Source organism: Arachis hypogaea, chromosome 13 (genome assembly GCF_003086295.3).
Source record: "Arachis hypogaea cultivar Tifrunner chromosome 13, arahy.Tifrunner.gnm2.J5K5, whole genome shotgun sequence".
NCBI classification, from domain to species: domain Eukaryota; kingdom Viridiplantae; phylum Streptophyta; class Magnoliopsida; order Fabales; family Fabaceae; genus Arachis; species Arachis hypogaea.
Window position 1 is genome coordinate 120,914,332 of NC_092048.1, and position 10,737 is coordinate 120,925,068.

At 38.3% G+C, this 10,737-nt stretch overlaps 1 non-coding gene across 1 annotated transcript; it reads right to left on the bottom strand.

Moving 5' to 3' along the window:
• Nucleotides 1-10,089: 10,089 nt before the first annotated feature.
• LOC112739819 (small nucleolar RNA R71) lies at nucleotides 10,090-10,197 on the bottom strand. Its single transcript, XR_003170756.1, has one exon. It is a non-coding gene; the product is annotated as a small nucleolar RNA R71 (small nucleolar RNA).
• Between the last annotated feature and the right edge of the window lie 540 nt (nucleotides 10,198-10,737).

Genomic DNA, 10,737 nt, shown 5'->3' on the forward strand with positions numbered 1-10,737 from the left:
TTTTTATCCTTACTTTCTATAACTTTGTTCTTCATCTAACCAATCAACAATTATAGAATATAGGCATACAAAAATCATGAGGTCTTTAATTAAGGTTGTAATGGGGCCAAGGTAAAGGTAAGGGTATATGTATAAGGCTAAGTGAGCTAATTAAGTGAATCCTTGATTAGTCTAAGATCTCACCTAATATACATATTTTTTAAAGCAAAGCTTCTTTACCTATTTTCCTATATTTTTTTCACTTTTTATGTTACATGCTCATATTTAATTTTTATTTATTTTTATCCCATGTGCATCACTTTTTGCATTTGGGGAATTCTTTTGCATCCCCTTTATTCAAATATTGAAAAAAAAAATTTTTAATGCACATGGTAATTCAATTATTTTGATTTCACATGAGCATGCTTCCCAAAATTTTTATTTTGAATTATTTTATTCTTTTTAACTTTCTACCCTTTGTTTTTATCATCCATGTTCCCAATAGGTTTCCCTGCTTACACAACACACAATTTCTATCTTAAGCTAACCAAGGATTCAACTTGGGATTTTTATTTTATTTTTCTGCTTAAGGCTAGTAATGTGGTTATAAAACAAGAGGGGTTTTAAAGGCTCAAGGGGGCTAACAAGGGTGATGTAAAAGGTAGGCTAATTTAGGAATAGTGAGCTAGAATCAAACAATGGCCTCAATCACTTTCTTGATATGTATCTATATTCTACAATTGGACATATAGATTAAAACAAAGTAAAGAACACCAGAATAAATAATAAGGACGGAACACACAGGAATAAAATATCATGGTTTAAATGTAACCATGCAATTAAGCTCAAAACTCACAGGTTGTGTATTCTCTAACTCAAAAATCATATATCAGTTATATATGTCAAGCAAGTAAAAATTAAGAGTTCCCATTATTCTCAATGTAAATCTTAAGGTAGCTTTAAAGTTCTAGTGTTTCTCCTAGATGAAATGTTGTTAACTAACTAACATGTAATGCTATATATACAAGGTGTGGGTTGTTTTTATTCTGTTAAAGTCTCTAGTTTACTTCCTTTTTTATATTTTTAATTTAAACTAAGTTATCTTATGCTAAAAAGGGTAAACTATACTAATCAATCCACATTTTCTATAACTAATAAGTTAGAATTGCAACTAAACTAAATGGTTAAAATATGAAATAAAGTACAACATGCAGAAAATAGAGTAAAAATACATAAAAATAGCAATGTATAAGTGCTGAGAAATAAAAATAAAGATCAAAATACAGAAAAAGAACAAAATAAAATAAAAAGGATCTGTAGTGGTTCACCAAAAAAATACGCCAGAGATGGCGACCTCCCCACACTTAAAATGAAACATTGTCCCTGATGCTCACTCAAGCAGGGTGTGAAGGGGTGTCATCACTGAAAGGATGGGTAGCTAGGGTCTCTGTGGTGGTAGTCTGAGGATCTGCCTGCTGCAGAGGAGGTGCTGACTGAATAGGGATCTCTGGGTCTGCAGTCTGAATCTGATGCGGGGCCTCCTGATGTGATGCAGCCTGCTCTGTGCTTGCATGCGCAGCCGCTCTTTGTGGATGGGTGGGTTAGTAAATTTGAATCCACGCGATCGCGTGGGGCACGCGGTCGCGTGGCTGGGGTGAAATGGGGGTTGACGCGATCGCGTGGGTGGCGCGATCGCGTCGCTGGAAATCGTGTGAAACGCACAATTCCAGCGTCGTTTCAGCGCAACTCTCTGTCTCCTTTGGGGTGGTGTGCAATCCATGCGACGTGATCGCGTCGCTCACGCTGTCGCGTAGGATTGGTGTTGTACAAGTGACGCAATCGCGTGGATGGCGCGATCGCGTGGGTCGTTTTGTGCGAAACGCACAATGGCCGCACGATTCCAGCCTAACTCACTGGACGTTGGGGATTTACGCCGATCTCCAGATCACGCGGCCGCGTGAATGATGCGGACGCGTAGGGAGTGTTTTTCGCAAGTGATGCGATCGCATGAGTGATGCGGTCGCGTCGTGCACCCTTTTTTCTTTTTTTTTCTTTTTTTATGCAGGTATGCAATTATGCAGTATGCAATGCGAATGAATAATATTCAGGTTCAATTGAAAAGGATAATAAAAATAAATAACATGAAATAAAACTGAAAAAGGAACGACCATACCATGGTGGGTTGTCTCCCACCTAGCACTTTTAGTTAAAGTCCTTAAGTTGGACATTGGATGAGCTTCCTGTTATGGTGGATTATGCTTAAATTCATCCAGAAATCTCCACCAATGCTTGGAATGCCAACAGCCTCCGGGGTCCCAAACTAGGCATGTAAAGCTTCTGAGCAGCTTCAAACAGATTCTCAGGCTCCCGGTGTGGCGAATGTCAGAATAGATTCCAGGATCCCAAACTTTGCTTTTAAATCCGCCTTCATCTTGATCTATATTTTTCCATCCGGGCGGTTTAGAAAGTAGATTTTCACCAAGATGACCAAACATTTTCCGAGATCCATTCGATTGATCATGATGCCAATCCTTGCACTTCGAATTGAAGCGTGGAACCTTATTGAACCTTGTGCACCAGCTCTGAGTGCGAGCCATTTCCCTCTTACTCTTAAAGCCGCAAAGAGCTCTAAGTTGGCCATCTGTTTCAAGCAAACCATATTCAAGTGGGAAAATAAAGTTAAAGGTTAAGGATTGTACCCACTTGAAGCTCGTATTGGGTAGTAATGGCCTTGGGATAGGTGTTTCCAGTGGTTCTGTGAGTTCTACTCCCTTGTGCTCTTCTGTGAATTTCTTCACTTCTGTGCAATATTCTTCAAATGCATCCATGTCCTGATCAAAGCCTTCTGTGTCTTCCTCATCACTTAAGTCATAAACGGGAGGTTGAGAGAAATCTACCTCCATATCATCTTCGTATTCACTTGGGGAAGATTCTTCGATCTCAGAGAATTCACCCGCGGATGCAAGTTCATTACTAGGAGAACTTGACTTGAGATTATCATCATCAAGGAAACTTACTTCTTGGATTATTCCGTCTAGTTCTTCATAAAAGATTTACTGTGGGAGTTATGCACTATCCTCCTTAGCATCAATTGTAATGTTCTTAACAGAATTTTCCACAACTCTGGATTTCCATGGAAGTTCAGCGTCTCCTAAGTCTTCAACCAACTCTTCTTCGTTTACAATGACAGCTTCCTCTACTTGTTCTAATACGAAGTCATGCTCTGTCTTGTCCACTGGAGTTTCTAGTATCTCCTTCATGCTACGCTCTTCATTAGATTGTCCACATGGGGCTCTGGGAGGCCCTTGAACGTTCGAACGTCTAGAAGATAATAGACTTACTGCTTGATCTAGTTGATGAAGGGTTGTTTGAAGTTGATCTACTGTTTCCTTGAGGCGAACCTCTGATTCTTGGGGTGATAGATTTGGACGTGGTACATGGGGAAGTGGTGGTGTTTGGGAGTAATTGGATTGGAATTTGGGTAGATGATGATCATACGGTAGTGAATGGTGAAAAGGAGCTTGTGAGTGTGGTGGTGCGAAGTTATGTTGAGAGGATGGCCTATAAGCGCAGGGTGGGGCTTGTGGTAACCACAAGGTTGTCCACCATGTCTATTTGCTTGGTATGCATTGTAGAATGGTCTTTCCATGATATCTTGGAGGGTGTTGTTGCCTAAAGGGTTGATTAGATCCTCTTGGCTCCATCCATCTTTGATTGCTCTGAGCTTGATGCATGTTCCTGTTATAACTTTCACTCCTTTCAACAATATTAGAACCAAACTCGAAGTGAGAGGGGTGAGAATTCATAGTAGCTAATGGAAATAAAAGGGGAAAATAAAGACAAATAAACAAGTAAAAGAAAAGTATTTACAATAACCAATAATAAGGCACACAATTGTAGTTCCCCGGCAACGGCGCAGTTTTGACATAAGGATTTTCGCCAGTAAAGAATTTTATAAAAAATAGTCGCATTGTAGGTATAGTTTCTAAACCAACAGAAATCCCTTCGTACAAATATTTTGGTTGTCACAAGTAACAAACCCCTTAAAAATTGATAACCGAAGTATTTAAACCTCGGGTCGTCTTCTCAAGGAACTGCAGGGAAGTATGTTCTTATTATTGGTTATGGAGATTGTAAATCGGGGTTTTGAAGATGAGGAACAAGTAATTTAAATCGCAATTAAAATAAGTAAAAGACTGTAAAGTAAATAAATGACTGTAAAATAAACTTTTAGCAAGGTATGAGAAATTAGAAGTCCTATCCTAGTTATCCTTATCAATGATGATGAAGATTGAATCTTAATTCCACTTAGTTAGTCTTTACTTAAAGCAAAGAAAGGTCAAGTGACTAATTAGTTTGATCTTCAAATCCTAGTTAATCCCTAAGGAAAGATTGGGATTATTGAAGTTCAATTCAATTAGCAAAGATAACAATTATCAATCATGTTTGAGTTTGATAACTCCTGAGTTACTGATTTCTTAACCAAGACCAAAAAGGGAAAAGTAAATCTACTAGAATAAAAATGTCTTCATATTGGAAGCAACAGTAACATAAATAAAAGAAAGCAATCATAAACTGAAATACCTCAAATAACATTAATTCAAAGAATAATCTGTAACATAGAAGAATTTATAAATTAAATTGAGAAGATAAATAAAAATGAAATATTGAACCTGATAAAAAGAGATAATCCTGAAAGTAAAAGAAATCATAATTCTAAATCATAATCCTAAAGAGAGAGGAGAGAACCTCCCTCAAAACTAAATCTAAATCATGAAAAGTAACTAATTGGAGACTCTCCTTCGAATGGATGCATTCCCTCACTTCATAACCTCTGATCTGTGCCTTATGGACTTGGATTTGGGCCAAAAAGGGCTTCAGAAACCGCTGGGAGCGTTTTCTGTAATTTCTAGTGCGTGGCCTCTGTCACACGCCCGCTGGGTCACGCGGTCACGTCAATTGGAGTTTTCCTTGCCACGCGGTCGCTTCAGTCATGCGTCCGCGTCATATGCGTTTCGCTTAAGGCGCGCGATCGAGTCAATCACGTGGTCGCGTCACTACCATTTCGTGCTGGCATGCGGCCGCGTCGTCCATGCGATCACGTCACTGCCAGTTTCTTTAAAAAACTCCATTTTATGCTTTCTTTCCATTTTTGTATGTTCCCTTTCCATCCTTTAAGTCATTCCTGCCTTAGAAGATCTGAAACTACACAACACACGAATCACGGCATCGAATGGGAATAAAGGGCAATTAAAATAATTACTTTTAAAGTGTAGGAAACATGTTTTTCACATACATCACATAATAAGGAAAGGAAAGTAAAACCATGCAATTTATATGAATAAGTGAGTGAAGGATTGAATAAATCACTTAAATTAGGCACAAAATATATCATAAAATATGGGTTTATCAGTAGCCTAAGTCTAATCGTTTATAAGGTCACAACAATAATCAATCATACAAACAGATGCAATCACAAGTAAATTGATGCGTGAGCATTTTTTCTATCTTTTCCTAGTAAATTTGTATTTAATTTGTTAAGTTTTATCAAGAATTAATTATCTTTTAGCCACTATGGATGCTACTTTGAGTCTTGTATAATTCTGTTTATTTTAGGTAGCATTCGGATGGATCTGATGAAGTTTTTGTAGAGAAAGAGAAGAAACCAAGGAGCTGACCAACGAGGAGCGACGCGTGTGCGTACCTGACGCGTACGCGTGAAAAGCGAAGTTCCTCAGCGACGTGTGCGCGTACCTGACGCGTACGCGTGACACGCGAAAAAGACCATCGACGCGTACGCGTGACTGACGCGTACGCGTGACATGCGCCACGTGCAGAAAACGTAGAAAACGCTGAGGGCGATTTCAGGCCGAGTTTCGACCCAGTTTTCGGCCCAGAAACACAGACTAGAAGCCAAGGGATAGCAGAGACTCAAGGGAGATTCACACAAGAATGGTTATGCCCACTCCAAGTTAGGCGTGAACCCTACGAAGCAAGTGGTTTCCATCCATCAATTGAAGACATGCTGATTGCTTTAATTAATTCTGATTTAAACTTTATTTTTAATTTAAAATAGGAAAAGATATTTTTTTAGTTTTAGAGGATAGAATTTAAATTTATTAGGATTAGATATAAAAGGGGATTGGAATTATTCAAAAGAAAATCCATCACATTCCATTCAAGCTACAAAAATACATTTTTATCAGAATCCTTATTTTTCTCTCTGAACCATGAGCAACTGAACCTCCGCTGTTAAGGTTAGGAGCTCTGTCTATTGTATGGATTGATTTTATTGTTTTTCTATTTTAATTCATGTCTTGATTTATATTTAAGAATTGTTTTCGTTCTTTATTTTATGAATTTGGGTGGAACGGAAGTATGACCCTCTTTCTAATTGTGTTCTTTTATAACTTGGAAAAGCTCTTTACTTGAACAATAGCTTGAAAACAACTTCTCCTAAATTTCTAGTTTATCTGAATTTAACGGGATACGTGACATATAATCCTTTTATATTTGGGTAATTAGGATTTCTGTGGCATATAACTAGAATTGAACTTCACCCCCTAATTGGAATTAATTGACCAAGGAATTGGCTGTTGATGAATTTTAGAGAAGACTAGAAAAGTCTAAGGAATTAAGATCTAGTCACATATAGTTGCCATGAATTAAATCTTACATGATTAAAATAAATTAATAAGAAAAGTCAATCCGGAAAATAGATAACTCTGAAGCCTTAACTGCTTTCTCCATATCTTATTCCCAACTTATTTACTTGTCTTTCTTTAATATTCTTTATATTGTTTAATGTCTTTGAACCCTCAAACACTATTTTGTATTTGCCTAACTAAGTAAATCAATTAACAATTGTTGCTTAGTCCTTCAATCCTCGTGGGATCAACACTCACTCACCTGAGGTATTACTTGATATGACTCGGTGCACTTGCCGGTTAGTTTGTGGTTTATAAATACCGCACCAAGTTTTTGGCGCCGTTGCCGGGGATTGATAGTGATTAACAACTATCAGTTGTTTGATTTCTTAGATTAGGCGTTTTAGTTTTAATTTTATTTAAATTTTGCTTATTATTTTATCAGTAATATTTTTTCTTAATTTCTGAAATTTAGTTTGGTGTCACCTAGTTAATTTTATTTTAATTTTCTTGTTTATTTTCCGTGTTAATTTTCGAAAAGTTCTGTCTAATTTCAGGTATTATTTTCAAAATTTATTTATTTATTTTATTTAGTATTTTTATTTTATTATTTTACACAGGATACCTCACTGGGACTTCTCTGCACTCTGACGTAGAAAATCCCATTTTTTCTTGTTTTATGTCTGTTTATGCGCAGGAATAGAGACAAGGAACCTCTTTTAGACTTTGATCCAGAACCTGAAAGGACTTTTAGGCGACGTTTACAACAAGCAAGACTTTGCAAGGCTGCAGAATCCACTATGGATCACAATAATGCTGTTAATGCCAATGTGGCAAATCCGAATGAGAATGAGTAACAAAGAAGAGTGCTTGGCTCTTACTCTGCTCCTACTGCAGATCTTTATGGAAAAAGTATTGTGGTGCCTCCTATAGCTGCAAACAACTTTGAGTTGAAGCCACAATTGGTCACCCTGGTGCAACAAAACTGCCAGTATCATGGTCTTCCCCACGAAGATCCAAATAAATTTATTTCTAATTTTCTGCAGATTTGTGATACTGTGAAGACAAATGGGGTGAACCCAAAGGTGTACAAACTCATGCTCTTCCCGTTTGCTCTGAGGGATGGAGCAAAGCTTTGGCTAGATTCCCAAACCAAGGAGAGTTTGGATACTTGGGACAAGGTTGTTACGGAGTTTCTTACTAAATTTTTCCCACCAAAGAAGCTGACTAAGCTTAGGGTGGAGGTTCAGACCTTCAGGCAGAGTGATAAACCACTATTTTATGGTTTATCTTGTGCTCAATTGAGTGGTTTTTATTAAGTCCTTGCCTTTTATTCATATGATTTATATGATTTTACAATTCCTTCCTAGTTCTATTCTATGACTGAAAACTTGTTTCCTAAGCCTTTAATTTGTATATTTTAATTCTCCTTTATACCATTCGATACCGTGATCTATGTGTTCAGTGTTTTCAGGCTTTATAGAATGGCTTAGAGAATGGAGAGGAAGCTTGCAAAAATGGAAGGAACACAAGAAACTAAGGAGATAACCAGCAAGCCTCGACGCGCGCGCATGGCTCACGCGCGCGCGCGACATGGAGAAATTTGCAGCGACGCATGCGCGTGCTTGACGCGTACGCGTGGATTGGAGTTTGCACAAAGACGCGTGCGCATGGATGACGCGTACGCGTGACACGCCAAAACGACCAGTGACGCGCACGCGTGACTGACGCGTACGCGTGACATACGCGATCTGCAAAAATACAGAAAACGCTGGGGGCAATTTCAGACCGAGTTTTGACCCAGTTTTCGGCCCAGAAACACAGACTAGAGTCAGGAAACATGCAGAGACTCAAGACAGATTCTCATTAGTGTAGTTTTAGTTTTAGATCTGAATCTAGGGAGAAATTACTCTTCCTCTAGGTTTTCTTTTACATTCATATTTTTAGTTTTATGCTTTTGTTTTGGATATTGAAGAGTCATTACCTCTGTTGAAGAAGTTATTACTCTAGTTTGTTTTCTTATTCCCTTACTCTTCCATATTCTTAATTCTTGTTTAGAGTTACAATTGGATTATTTTTAGAATTTATTAATGCAAAGGAATATTTTTACTTTTAATTAATTCTCAGTTATTGTTTATCATGTCTTCCTTTTATTTCCTTTTTAATTTGGTGCAATTAATTTTCATGTCAATGGAGTAGATTCCCAACTTGGCATGGGGTTGATTAAAAGGAGACACTCGAGTTGGAATGCTCAAGTGATTAGTTAAATTGGAAGTTGTTGGGTAATTCTCTATTTACTAACACTAGACCTTCCCAAGGGAGAGGACTAGGATTTATGAATAAGAGTTAACTCAATCACTTGACTTTCCTTAATCACTTGACTTTCCTTTATTTAGTAAGGGTTAACTAAGTGAAAATAACAACCTCTTTATACTACACTTGAGAGGATTCCAACAAGGATGGAACTTCCAATTTATCATTCCCCCAGTCAAGACTTTTTATTCTGAATTTATAATTCTCTTTTAATTTACAATTATTTATTTTCTGTCATTCAACTCTCAAAATCAATCGGAAAACTCCTGATTAATAAGATAGCACCCTTTTGTCAACTCGTTGGGAGACGACTTGGGACTCATACTTCCAGTATTTTTATTCTAATTTTGTGACAACCTTTCTAAATTGATGAGCTGATTTTTGATGGTTAAGAACTATACTCGAAACGTATTTCTATATTGATTTCTTAATCGGCCAACTTCTGCATCGCATCAATTTTTGGCGCCGTTGCCGGGGAGTTGCAATTGTGTGCTAAATTATTAATTAGTGTACATATTTTTAATTTTTGCATATTTTATTTTATTTTATTACCATGAGCTGTATGTTTCTTTCATTGAATGATGCATTCATTGCCTGATCCGAGCTTAGCCGCATTTGATCTTGAAATTGAAAGAACTCTTTCACGTATTAGGCGAGCTCGGCGTAGGCTAGCCTCTGAGGGTGGTGAAGTGATTATTATCAATTCACCAGTCTCATCTGAAGCGCCATCTGAGGAAGAAACAAGCTCATTTTCTACTAATTCGGTTGATTTAGGCGCAGGTAACATGGCGGAGCCCAGGAGGATTACTCTCCAGAAGGCTAGAGCTCCAGACTTTACTCTGGAACCGTACCAAGTGCGTCACCCAAATCTGGCTTTGAACTGAAGACTGCACTAATCAATTTGATGCCCAAGTTTCACGGCTTACCTGCTCAGGAGCCTATCAAGCACCTAAGGGATTTTCAGACAGCCTGTTCTACTGTTAGGCGTCATGGTGCAGATGAAACTTCTATTTTGCTGACCGCCTTCCCATTTTCTCTTGAGGGAAAGGCGAGGGAGTGGTACTACACTCAACCTGAAACGACTGTTACTAACTGGGATACGCTCAGGAGAGAATCTTTAAAAAAATACTTTTCATCTGAAGTTACAGATAGACTAAGGAAAGAGATCTCTTGCATTATTCAAGCCAAATCAGAGACTCTTTATGAGTATTGGGAGCGTTTCAAGAATCTTCTGGACGCATGCCCCCATCACATGATTGACAAGTTAGTGTTGATCAGCTACTTCACTCAAGGCATGAAGCCTCGGGATAAGACTACATTAGATGGTGTAAGTAATGGTTCTTTGAAAAAGTACAAGACCGCAGATAAAGCGTGGCAACTGATCAGCGACCTAGCTGAGTCCACTCGGAATCACAGGCACAGGAACAGCCACTCAAAGGCTGTTGCAGAGGTTTCCTCTAGCATTGAGACTTCTGCTCTTACACAGAGTATATATGAGATGACCAACTTACTGAAGCAAATATAGCTAAATCAACAACAACCTCAGCCTCCCCCACCACAACAAAGTCAACAGCTAGTCCCTCAGAGAGTATGCAGAATATGTGCTGATTATAGTCATTACACTGATGAGTGTCTGCAGCTCCAACAAGAGGACAACACCGTAGCAGCCACTCATAATTTCTATGACCGCCCAAATCAAGGGTACAATCAACAAGGCGGCAATTATAACCAATGTAGAAACTACAACCAAGGTTGGCAAGACAACTCCAACCAGGGATGGAGAGACCATTCCAACTAG